The 13,771-nt window shown below is 44.8% G+C and overlaps 1 protein-coding gene across 3 annotated transcripts in view; it reads left to right on the top strand.

Moving 5' to 3' along the window:
- The window catches only part of LOC114606418 (contactin-associated protein-like 4), a 278,819-nt gene that overhangs the window by 56,133 nt on the left and 208,915 nt on the right, over positions 1-13,771 (top strand). The gene's annotated exons all lie outside the window — the stretch shown is intronic.

Raw genomic sequence — 13,771 nt, 5'->3', positions numbered from 1 at the left:
CTCCACAACTAAACGACTAAACAACAACAACAGTTTGGTCAAAGCATGATCACAAAGTTGGGCTTTATCCTTTTATGTGATGCTGGTATGCAGGGGCAAACTATGGTTTGATCAGACCATAGTTTGTCACATTTGGACACAATATCAAGTGCTGGTTTGAATGTGAAACTAATCCACCAAAAAATATTGTAATATTTGAGTGTCTAGGTATATTTCCTGATGATGAATTCTGGAGGGGTAGGTAACTGTAGGCAGACTTAATTCATCTACTGTGAAGGTAACAACTTGCTGGAGAAAAGTCCTAACCAGAATTAGTGTGGAGATAAATACTCTAAATGTCTCAAAGGGTCACATATCTGTAAAGTAGCAGTTGTGTGCTGGTGAAGAGCACGAGAGGACGGCTTCCTGGCCACGTCACAGTTTAAGTTTCCCATGGCCATGCCTCCCGCTGGTGTTGTTTGGTCAGAGGGGCCACACCTGGGCAGGACCCTGCCCAGCACCGCCAACATGGCCCAGACAGTGACGAAGGGGGCATCAATCACTGCCCTGATGCCCGGCTGCAATGCTGCCCACCAAAAAAGCAGAGCGGACTTGGAGAAACAGCAGAAGCAATGCTCCCACAAGGTCACGTTTTTACTCCATTAGTAGCAAATAACCTGCAAACATGTCACTTGGTAGGGTAGAGTCAGCGTGTGGCAGAGTGGGGGCGAAACACGCCAGCACAGTCCTTGCCACCAGTGCCACTAGAGCGGCTCAGGGCTGGCAGGGCAGCAAAGGCCGCATGGCTGTTGCATCCTCCTCATGCTTCCCTGCCCATCCCAAACCGCTTTGTGATGAGCGGCATCCCCCCAGAAAAAAACTGCCCAGGGTCATTCCCCTTGCAGCCCCTTCCCCCACGCTGCACCCCTGGGTGGAGTCGCAATGCTAGCTTCATAAGAACATAAGAAGAGCCTGCCGGATTGGGCCAATGGCCCATCTAGTTACTTTCACTTTATACTTTCTTGTCACTTGTACAACTTGTACACAGTGAGATTACACGAGCACCCCCCACTCAGCTCTCTTAGTCTTAATTCCCCTCGTTTACTGACGCACACCCACCAAACCCGAAAGTCAGTTGCCCTGTTGTTATCTTTTCATTCAGCAGCCTAACAGCCCACGAATAGAAGCTGTTCTTTACCCTGTTGGTGCAACTAATCCTGCTTCTATGTCTTCTGCCCGAGGGCAGGAGATCAAGAAAGTGCCGGCCAGGGTGTGAATCATCCCTGAGTATTTTCCTCACTCTCCTGAGGCAACGTTCTTCCGCTATTTCATCCAGTGGATTCACGGGACAGCCCATAATATCTTGTGCTGTATTCACCACCCCCTGTAGGCACTTCCTATCAGTTGATGTCAAACCAGCGTACCACACCGTGATGCAGTATGAAAGGATTGGCATAGTTCTTCCGCAATACTCTGAGGAGATGGAGTCTCTGTTGGGCTTTCTTAACCACCTGGGTTGTATTGATTTCCCAAGTAAGGTCTTCACTGAGATAAACATTCAACATCCTTTTCACACAGCGACCAGCCAGATTCCTAAGGAAAGCCTGCAAGCAGAAGCTAAGCGCAAGAGCTCTCTCCCCTCCTGCTTGCTGGCAAGTGTGTTGCAGTCACTTTCTGGGTGGAGTGTGGGTGCACTGCGATCAGTTCTAGATTGAGGCTGCTGGTGCACTCAGACAACACTATGATCTCCATCACCTCAACCCCTCCTGGAAAGTGACAGTGACCCATCTGCCCATCTGCAGGGAAGCTAGTGTTGTGTCTCTGCCCCGCTGATTGTGTTGCTTCCGCGTATCTCCAGGGGCGCCGACTTATAAAAAATATTGGGGGGGCCCATACCGGGGTCCTGCCCCGGGAGGTTTTCTAAGTTCCAATGTCAGCGGTGCCCGGCAGAGCAGCCCTCTCGGCCACGGCAGCCCGGCTCTCCCAGCCCCTGGGGGCTGCCCTCCTCCCTCGCGCACCCGCAGCATTCCCGCCCGGGGAGGCGGCGCCCCCAGGAGAGGCGGCGGCGGCAGCAGCAGCCGCGCACGGCCTGGGCTCCCCTCGCCGGCCGCGGGAGCCAAGGCGCGCGACGAGGGCAGCCGAGGAAAGGAGCGCGCGGCCCCGTCCCGCCCTCGCCACTCACCCTTCTGCAGCGGCCCCGCCGCGGCGGCGACTCCCGCAGCGCCTTTTCCGCAAGGCCCGGGTGACGTCACCGGCGGAGGACGTTTCCGCTGCGCGCGCTCAATAATTTTCTTAAATTATTGGGGGGGCAGAGCCCCCCCAATAAAATTTTTGAGGGGGCTCAGGCCCCCTCAGGCCCCATGGAGTCGGCGCCTATGCGTATCTCACCAGATACTGAGGAATGGATGCAAGACCTCCTGGATGCAAGATCTTCAGGCAGCACATGTGAAGGTCCTAGTTAGCAAACTGCATAAGGAAAAGATCTGTTGGAATGGATTCTTGGAGCTATTTGCTGAGTAATATCCCAATGACATCTCCTGCCCACTTAGCAGTTCGAAAGCACGTCAAAGTGCAAGTAGATAAATAGGTACCGCTCTGGAGGGAAGGTAAACGGCGTTTCCGTGCGCTGCTCTGGTCGCGCCAGAAGCGGCTTAGTCATGCTGGCCACATGACCCGGAAGCTGTATGCCGGCTCCCTCGGCCAATAAAGGGAGATGAGCGCTGCAACCCCAGAGTCGGTCACGACTGGACCTATATCAATCAATGACGCAGGGGTCCCTTTACCTTTACATTTATCCCAGTGACATGGGAAACGGAGCGCAATGTTGATTTTCTCTCTCCATTATGTTAGTGTTATTATTTTTTGTTAGTTATAGTGGTACCTCAGGTTAAGAACTTAATTTGTTCTGGAGGTTCATTGTTAACCTTACACTGTTCTTAATCTGAGGTACCACTTTAGCTAATGGGTCCTCCCGCTGCTGCCGAGCGATTTCTGTTCCCATCCTGAAGCAAAGTTCTTAACCCGAGGTATTATTTCTGGGTTAGAGGAGTCTGGAACCTGAAGTGTCTGGAACCTGAAGTGTCTGTAACCTGAAGCATCTGTAACCCAAGGTACCACTGTATTTGTAATATTCATGGTGAAAGAAGTTATTCTATCCTCGTTTAATCCTCTTTTTGTATTAAAGGTAAAGGTAAAGGTACCCCTGCCCGAATGGGCCAGTCTTGACAGACTCTGGGGTTGTGCGCCCATCTCACTCAAGAGGCCGGGGGCCAGCGCTGTCCGGAGACACTTCCGGGTCACGTGGCCAGCGTGACATCGCTGCTCTGGCGAGCCAGCGCAGCACACGGAAACGCCGTTTACCTTCCCGCTAGAAAGCGGTCCCTATTTATCTACTTGCACCCGGGGGTGCTTTCGAACTGCTAGGTTGGCAGGCGCTGGGACCGAACAACGGGAGCGCACCCCGCCGCGGGGATTCGAACCGCTGACCTTTCGATCGGCAAGCCCTAGGCGCTGAGGCTTTTACCCACAGCGCCACCCGCGTCCCTCCTTTTTGTATTAGCATTTGTTTAAATGTTTCTATTTGAACTGGTGTGAAGATTTTGGAGGAGAGGGAAGGAGGATTGGGTGAAGAAGGGAAGGATGTAAGGAGAATTCTTGCGTGGAAGAGTCAAAAAAAAGAAATGTTAGAATCCCAAATAAACGATTAGTAAAAGAAAAAGGTATAATGGCACAGACACAGACCACTGCATATTAATATCCACGGAGACAAAGACCTCAGCACATTCAGAATTAAAATCATTAAATGCTATTCCCCCTCCCCCCTCATAATTTCCAGAATGATCAAGCCTTCAGCTGAGTCACCTCTCTAAATATTTCTCCAAACATTAATTATATAGCTCATCCTCTGAATGAATTTTATTATGTTCTGCCTTTGATATCTATATGATTAAATATTTAAACATGAATATAAGTGGAAGCAATTTTAGATGATATGCTCCCCCTGTCTGATCGCACTGCAGACTTTGGATAGTCCATTGCATTGGATAATAATCTTGAAGCTCTTTAACTGCATCCATAGGGAGAATTGTGAGCAACACGTTGTTGTCCAGAGAACTTGACAGAAAGCAGAAAATGTTATTTGCAATGTATGGGTGAATTTGAAATGTAATTGCATTTTGTCGGTGCATTTTTTCTCTAGTAGGTGTCCTGATCAGCTTTCCAAATTAATTACTAATCTAGTTTCACAGCTGGAATTCTTCAAATAAGGTCAAAGTTTTAAAAACAGATCAGTAAGGAATTGCAAAATGTTTATCATGCAGGGTACAGAAACGTAAGCTACTAGTTGTGCAGACAAAGCCTAGATGCATATACGTGCCGGGGAACTGAATGTATATAGCCTGGTAGCAACAAGACAGATCTCAGGCAGATGAAGCTATTAGCCTGATCCTTGCTGCTCTGCCGCATTACCCAAATAATGCAATAATGACCAGAATGTTCTATGGCAGTTTTCCAGCCCACCTGTGTCAGGCAAACTGGATAGCAAACAATATGATGGCTGGTTTAGGAATGAGCTGAGTCGCTGGTTCAGTCTCACTGTCACCCAAACATCTGTAGGGGAAATGAGAAGTTTGGGAAACTATTATTAACCTTGGGGAAGCCAACCCCTTAAGGTAAAGGTAAAGGGACCCCTGACTATTAGGTCCAGTCATGGCCGACTCTGAGGTTGTGGCGCTCATCTCGCTTTATTGGCCGAGGGAGCCGGTGTACAGCTTCTGGGTCATGTGGCCAGCATGACTAAGCTGCTTCTGGCGAACCAGAGCAGCGCACGGAAATGCCGTTTACTTTCCCACTGGAGCAGTACCTATTTATCTACTTGCACTTTGACGTGCTTTCGAACTGCTAGGTTGGCAGGAGCAGGGACCGAGCAACAGGAGCTCACCCTGTCAAGGGGATTCGAACTGCCAACCTTCTGATCAGCAAGCCCTAGGATGAGTGGTTTAGACCACAGCGCCATTTCTACAACATTTCCCAAACTTACCCCTTACCCATGCCAAAAGGCATGACCTAACCTTGAGTCTTACCTTACAGTGAACAGAAGTCTTCCTGCCCTCAACATCTCTTACGACTCCAGTCAGGTGTGATAGGTTAGCCTCAAGGAAGTTCCATGTCGAGATTAAGGCTGTTCCTTCCACTTTCATGACTGTTCCATATGATGTAGAAGCTACATCTGGAACTATAGTGGAATATATTGCAAATTTTGTTTCCATGTTTCGGGGGGGGGGGGCTGCTGCTTGAAAATAATATGGAAATGAGTGCTAAATTTGTTCTATATTCCACCATGGTTCCACTCTGGTTCCAGAAGTGACTTTTTCATTTTCTGCAAGCTCAGTTATAATGTGGAAATTAATAGTTTGGGAAATGTTGTGAAAATGAAATAAGCTGTCATGTGAATGCAGCCTAAGGGACCCACAAGCCAGAGCATCTGGTCTCCGGAAAAATACCCTTCGTAGCCAAAGGTGCCAATGGATGCTCAAATGTTCCCTTAACCCACATTAATTCTTCCTAGGCATCCTGCCAAAGATGTGACCAAATTAACCTGTTTATCAGCACCCACCCTTACACGTTTATTGTTCCCAGCCTTCAGTACAGAGTAGGTGAAGGAACCTCCCCAACTCAATCTATCTCAGACTGGAAATTCTGTTCACTGGTGGGCTGGGCAGATGCAAGGCTGCCAAGGAGGATGAATGGGGTATGGTGAAGCTTGAACTGCAATTGTGGCTCTTGGGCTGCAGTGCTGTGCTGCTGGAGGGAGTGGACATGTGCAAATAAAACAGACACTTCCCCATGCTTTCCAATGCATTCAGCTGTAAAACCCACCTGTTGAATGCAGCTTTTAAACGAAACACACATTTTTGCGTGTGCATCTGCACTTGAAAAATCTGGAGAAGTGTTTAATGTGATGGGGAATTGAGTCGCAATCCACAAGCAAGGTTGGGAGTGTCGGACCGGATCGGTTCACCGCAAAAAGTAAACCAAACAAAAATTATTTCCCCATCCCAAAGCTGGCTTTATATAACTGCAGCCCTCAGGCTTTGTTCCTCAGTCTGAGCATCTGATTGGAGAGAGTGGATGCTTTAAAGATTCCTATGGCCTGCCTCGCTCCCTTGTGGAATATGACCATCTGTTTGTACTGAAACATAGGCAGCTGTGTTATACTGAGTCAGATCACTGATCCATCCACCTCTGTATTGTCTACACAGGATGGCAATGGCTCTCCAGGCCTTTAGGCTTATCCCTGGATATGTCAGGGACTGGATCTGGGACTTTATGCATTCATAGTACACTTTTTATCACAGAGTTAGGTCCTCTGCCCCTTCAACCTTACCATTCTTGCCCTATGGATAGAAACTCTTGCCTATCTCAGACCATGCTACCTGCTCCTGGACACTTGGTCTACTATAGTTGGAGACTGGCCTGTGTGCTTAACCTTGCCTAGATTGAATCAGAAGAATCTTTCTTTGCATCAGCCACTAGCCATAGCAATAAAATAAAATACAATGTACTGAAGATAGAGATAAAAACTTAACTATACAAAATACATTTTGGAGGTTTACATCAATAATCAAATAATAGATCTCATTCTAATTGACCCCGCTAAAAACCTTGCAGTTTTTGCTGTCACCCAATCACTTTGATCTGCTAGAAGAAAGGACACAGTAGCAATCGTTGAGTGACCTGGCATGGACAGTAGTAGAGGGGTAAGAACTGCACTCCTCAAATCTTTATAAACAGTGCAAGCCAGAAGCACATGAGCCACTGACTCCATACTGCCATCTCCACATGGACATAATTTTTTTCCAGTGGAATTTTTTTGAAATTGACTCTCAAGTACAGCCGAAGGCAGTATATTCTATCTTGCGAAAGTGAAAGCGTGTCTGCATTTTGGAATTGTCAAATTTTGCCAATAGGAAGCCAAAGCGTCAAAATGACTGGGTGGAAAAAAATAATACCATGGACAAAATTTCTTCATGGTGGCCAAATTATTCTGTCACTCAATATCATATAGGTGCTGTCTAAATAAATTATTGGATAACTGATGAAGCTATGCTATTTGACCACTCCAATTAGCTATTTGCTCCACTGGAATCTAACAGTGAGTACAACTTATTCATACAATGGCTTTGTCCAGAAGGCCTGATCCATGTGCAAGTTGGGCATAGAGCTAGAAGGCACAATCTTACTTTTTCATTTCTCCAGACATTTTGTGCATGAAGAGGACTAATATAAGTGTATAAAGAATAAGTACAAAAAGAAGAAGCAGAGTTGAGTGCCATCTACGTTTATGGAGAAGTGTTGGCACATGGGTTATATTTACATCAGTTACCTAATTCTTACCCATTCCTGCACTTTCATAGCTGCCTGTACTTATGCAAAGGAAGGCAGCTGAAGTGGATTGCAAGGGTAGCTAACAAAATATCCACACAACTCCTGTGTGCAGTTACACTTGCAGAGAATTCAGTTCGATATGCTCATAGAATTCAGTTCCATGAAGTGCTGTTAAAACCAGGAATCGGGGGGGGGGGGGAATAGTTAAATGACTCCCCAAAAATCCCAAGTTCCCACCACAGCCTCGAACTAAGGCCAGGACAATGACCGTTTACACAAGCACCATACATGAACAACAGCAAAGAAGCTCAGAAAAGCAGTCTAGAAAATTGTAGCAATAAGTCAATACCATGTATCCTCTGTTTCCTCTGACAATCCAATACAGTGGACACTCGGGTTGCGAACATGATCCATGCAGGATGCACATGACACATATTCCAATGCCTAACTGTCAATGCCCAAAAGTTGTGATGAATTGCTACGAGGTAGGCGGAAAACCATGAGGCTGGTGCCAATTTACCAAATGGGTAAAAATTCCTACCAGGCCTCCTGGGCAACCAGGGCAACCAACCAAAGTCCATAGCAAGGTCAGAAGCATAGATATGGCCTAAAGGAAGGGAAGACGGGTGATTCGTCGACTTCTGGGCGCACATTGAGGGCACGGAGCTGCCACGGCCGCTTGAATGCAGCTAAACCCTGCCCCCAAGCCAGCCCAATTGGCTGGCCTACAGGTAAGCTGACACAGGGGGGCAAAGATGCCCCCCTGCAGAAGGGGGAACTGGCTTCCGCTCACAACCCCTCGCCAATGTTAGGTGGAGAGGCTTTATGGACTCACATTTCTACATGCCAAACACTCCTATTTTGTGACATATTTGTGATGTATTGATGATGCTGTTGAAAAATGCATTATGGGAAATGGGGAGAGATTCACACAACCCCATGCTTGGGGTTCCCGCTCTTTGTGTAAAGTGGTGCCTCGCAAGACGAAATTAATTCGTTCCGCGAGTTTTGTCGTCTTGCGATTTTTTTCGTCTTGCAAAGCACGGTGTCGGGAAAGTTTTGGAAAAGCTTCAAAAATCACCAAAGTCTTTAAAAACCTCAAAAAAAGGCTACCACACCGCGTGCTATGAGTTGCTCCTTGAAGTCAAGTCGCAACTGTATTAACGGTGTTAAGAAAAAGGAAACAGACTTGCAAGACGTTTCTGTCTTGCGAAGCAAGCCCATAGGGAAAATCGTCTTGCGAAGCAGCTCAAAAAACAAAAAAACCCTTTCGTCTAGCGAGTTTTTTGTCTTGCGAGGCATTCGTCTTGCGAGGTACCACTGTATTTGAACCTTGTTGCAACAAATAAGGATCAGGTCTACTGGCTGCTGTTTTGCTTTTTTACCTTGTCTGGAGATTCCTTCTTTTGCTGACCAGAGAGACCCACGGGGACTGGCACCCCGATGAGCTGGGCAGTGGAGTAAATCTCCGCACCCTAGGATTTCCCCCCCTTATCAGTGCTGTATATGAATATATGCATTTATAAAATATACATCCACTTCATTACATTTCCCAAGTGCTGAAGAAAAACCTTCCAGCTGTAAAGTAGTCCAGGCAAGAGGGAAAGTATTGAGTTAGGCAGGTCTGAAAAGAGAACTCCGTGGATAAAAATCTCAGTCAGTCAGCAATTTAGAGATGCATTTAATTGGTCTCTAGACTGTTTAGAAAAAAGGGGGCAAGTTTTCTGCCCACCACTCAAACATAATTTTTAAACTAAAATCATTAATGTGTATTTAGGGCAAACAATTTTCAGTAAGGAACCCAGTGGCCCGTTCTAATGCGTTATATGGGGGATAGCATGGGAAGAATTGTGCCAATTAGCATTTGGTCTTGAAATATTATTTAGGAAGGGAAAAGAAAAGTAGATCATAACACGGGAAGGAAAAAAAAGGAGCTGAAACACCAGAAAGAAGTTTTTAAATATATATACAAAGTATTTAATAATACATGCATGTTACTATACCACAGACCATGAAATTGCTTACAGAGATAGTTTTGATATAAAGCCCCTGAGATCCAATTCTTTTCAGTACTAAAAAGAGTTATTTATTTCATTAGGGTCACTGCTGCATGAAGCAGTCTGAGAAAGTATTTGATTGATATCCGAACTGAAGTTAACTTTGAGGAGGAGAGAGAGAGAGAAATGAGGGGAGGGGTAAAATGGCAAAGCTGTGTGAAACCACACATTATAGTACAATAATACTGTTGTTGTAGATGTGCCTGATTTACAGTTCGGGGTCAGGGGAGCCATCAGTGCAGCTGAACTGGTAAATATGTCACTTGTATATAACATTGTTTGCAAAAGTCCGAGTGAGAATAGGATCTCCCAAGGTACTCTGCCTTCCATAGCAGCTGTAGTGATCCAGGAATGTTAGGGCATGGATGGGTGCACAGGTCTAAAACAGAATCCACGTATTAGAAAGTGGATAATAAAGGACAATAGAAAGTGTCCTTTCATACTGCATCATGGTGTGGTACGCTGGTTTGACATCAACTGATAGGAAGTGCCTACAGAGGGTGGTGAATACAGCACAAGATATTATGGGCTGTCCTGTGAATCTGCTGGATGACATCGTGGAAGAACGTGGAAGAGGAGAGTGAGGAAAATTCTCAGAGATGATTCACACCCTGGCCGGCAATTTCTTGATCTCCTGCCCTCAGGCAGAAGACATAGAAGCATGATTAGTCGCACCAACAGGGTAAAGAACAGCTTCTGTCCGTGGGCTGTTAGGCTGCTGAATGAAAAGATAACAACAGGGCAACTGACTTTCAGGTTTGATGGGTGTGAGTCAGTAAACGAGGGGAATTAAGACTAAGAGAGTTGAGTGGGGGTGCTCATGTAATCTCACTGTATACAAGTTGTACAAGTGACAATAAAGTATTTCAATTTAGAGATAGTGCCCCTCCGAGACTTGGTGTTAAATACAAGGGACTTTCAAAGAAACCGGCAGAGAGGGATTGAGAGAGACTTAAGGGCCTCGGACGTGAGGTTGCCAGGCTGATAGTAGATGGACTAATGGACAATGGTTCCGGGATCGAAACCGGGGAAGGGAGGGTGGGGTTTGGAAATCCAAAGGGTGTTTGACCTTTTCTATTCTTTTTTTTTTAATTTTGTGTTGTTGTTAGTATAAGAATGGGAAATTCGTGGAAGGGAAACTGGGTCGACCTTAGGAAAAGTTCTCAAATATAAATGATTGAGGTATATAAATTAAAAGTTGATATATAAATTGAATTAAATATAATAACAAATCAAGGTTAAAAATATAATATAAATATAATAACAAATTAAGGTTAAAAATTTAGGGATAAGAACTTGTTGGATAAATATTTGGACATGGAATACAAGAAGGGGAGGTGAGGGGAAGTTGCGGGAAAAAGTTATTGAAAATGGGATTGTAAAGGATGAATTTTTTTCTTTCTTTTTTTTGTTCTTGTTCTTTTTGTTTTTTGTACTATTTGAAACTCTAATAAACATTACTTTAAAAAAAAAAAAGTATTTCAATTTCAATTTGTCCATCTTCAGCAGAGAGAACTTGCTGGTATGAAAGAAAATACAGGCTCATGCCACAACCCTGTCACCACAATTGCTTTTAGCTCCAAACTGTTCTGCCAACAGCTTAAAGGCAATCTAATGCTCCCCATCACCACCCAAACTTTCTCCATGATTCTTCCCTAAAAAAGAATTGATGAACACACATGAACCACTGAGAATTCAATATTGGTGTGTCAGATTGTTTGCCTAGAACGGGTGCTTAATTTCTTGCTAAAATATTGCTTCAGCTTTTTGTGGCTTAAAGGCCTTCTCATAAATTATCCTTCCAATCTTATCAGTTTCAGAATCTCTACTTCATGTAGGAATGGTAAGTTTGATTCCAGTTTTATGTTTAATTAACCCTCTGGAGCACCCATAAGCCCATTGAAGGAAAGGAAGTATTTAATCTGAAATTCAGAAATGTAAGGTTCTGGATATATCATGTACTTTATTCCCTAGAAGTGTGCCTTTGAATGAAAAATAACCAATATTGGGGGGGGGGGTGGAGAGATTTCAGAATGCTGTAGTAGAACCTTGGTTTTTGAGCATCTCAGAGGCTAAACGTCTCAGAAGCCAAATGCCGAAAATCCGGAAGTAATTGCTTCCATTTCTGAATGCGCCTCAGAAGTCGAATTACTTTCACAGCATGTTTTTCTTTTTTCTCAATGGATTTTTCCATCCGCACATTGCTTCTCGGTTTTCAAGCGTTTTGGAAGTCAAACGGTCTTCCAGAAAGAATTACGTTCAGAAACCGAGGTTCCACAACACCATTTTGTTGAAGCGGTCACCATTTGACTGAAATACACCACCCTTCCTTTTCATTTTAAATGTAGTCATGGCAATAAATAGAGATAGGAGAATGACTTTTACTCTTTTTTAAAAAAGCAGAAATGACTTCCACTGCTTAAGATTACAAATTTGAATAAGATAACAGTATAGCATATCTAATTGAACTAGTTTAGTTTATCATTCTTCTCCATTTTTCCTATTAAAGCAATAAAAGTCACTTATAATAAGAATATAAAAATACATCGAAACAATACAAAATAATAGAAAATAGTACATATATTACCACAACTAAAAATGGCAGGAATTAAATTAAAACATCAAAAAGATAGCAGTGCAAAGATATAAAATTTTGACTTAAATTTTAGAGTAAAAAATATAAAACAACAGATCATGTTTTAGAAGTCTGCTGGAGTAACTGAAGGGAAGAAAGGGATTCTGGGGGATCTCTTCCAGTAGGGAATTCCACAATCTTGGCATCACCACCAAGAAGATCCTTTTGCAGGACTGCTTCAGGAAACAAAAGTAATTGTGCACAATTAATTGTGCTCAGAGCAAAAAGAAAAGAAAAGGGAAAAATAGTGTGTGGGGCTGAAACCATAAGGTTCCTTTAAAAGAGCCCTGGGGAGTAAATATGGTATGGCTGTGAATCTACTGATACACCTATAACTACAGAACAAGGGTTGAATCCTGACAAGACAGAAGTAATGTTTTGGGGGACAGGAGGCAGGCGGGTGTGGAGGACTCCCTGGTCCTGAATGGGGTAACTGTGCCCCTGAAGGACCAGGTGTGCAGCCTGGGAGTCATTTTGGACTCACAGCTGTCCATGGCGGCACAGGTCAATTCTGTGTCCAGGGCAGCTGTTTACCAGCTCCACCTGGTACGCAGGTTGAGACCCTACCTACCCGCGGACTGTCTCACCAGAGTGGTGCATGCTCTAGTTATCTCCCACTTGGACTACTGCAATACACTCTATGTGGGGCTACCTTTGTAGGTGACCCAGAAACTACAACTAATCCAGAATGCGGCAGCTAGACTGGTGACTGGGAGTGGCTGCTGAGACCATATAACACTGATCCTGAAAGACCTACATTGGCTCCCAGTATGTTTCTGACCACAATTCAAAGTGTTGGTGCTGACCTTTAAATCCCTAAATGGCCTCGGCCCAGTATATCTGAAGGAGTGTCTCCACCCTCATTGTTCAGCCCAGACACTGAGGTCCGAGGGCCTTCTGGAGGTTCCCTCACTGCAAGAAGTGAGGTTACAGGGAACCAGGCAGAGGGCCTTCTTGGTAGTTGCGCCTGCCCTGCAGAACGCCCTCCCAACAGATGCCAAAGAAATAAACAACTACCTGACTTTTAGAAGACATCTGAAGACAGCCCTGTTTAGGGACGTTTTTTATGTTTGATGTTTTATCGTGTATTTAATATTCTGCTGGGAGCTGCCCAGAGTGGCTGGGGAAACCCAGCCAGATGAGCAGGGTATAAATAATAAATTATTATTATAAGGGATGGGGACACTCCCTCATCCAACTTCCTAGATTAGTTACTGTAGGGAAAACATTCTGCCTTGCATATTTTGGGGAAGCTTTGCCTTCTTGCTCGAAAGCTGCTGAAACTAGGTTCTTGTTGTCACCGGTGTCGAATGAACCAGCAAAAATGGGTACTTAGTATTGGGCCACATTGAAGTGGTGGTGGTAACTTCTTCTGAATCATCATGCAGCATTGTGCAAAAACCCTGAGACTCGAAGAATACTTGTTTTTTTCAGAGAATTTTTTTTTGGGGGGGGTTGAAATTGCAGGCAGGGACTAGGGTGACCATATTCTTGAGAAAGAGGACAGGGCTTCTGCACATTTAATAAATGCATAGATAATGGAATAATCACATGTGACCTGAATGGGTAGGAGCTTGACTTCCACAGATGGTACTCCTGCTCTGGATGATGAAACTAGGGTTATCCAGAGGCTACTTGCAGAGTATTCTGTAGCTAGATGTCAAATTAATAGCCTACAAGACCTTTCTGAGACAAAACCACCAAACTTTTAATT

This window comes from Podarcis muralis, chromosome 11, assembly GCF_964188315.1.
Source record: "Podarcis muralis chromosome 11, rPodMur119.hap1.1, whole genome shotgun sequence".
In the NCBI taxonomy this organism is placed as follows: Eukaryota; Metazoa; Chordata; class Lepidosauria; order Squamata; family Lacertidae; genus Podarcis; species Podarcis muralis.
This window is presented reverse-complemented; position numbering and strand designations above follow the sequence as displayed.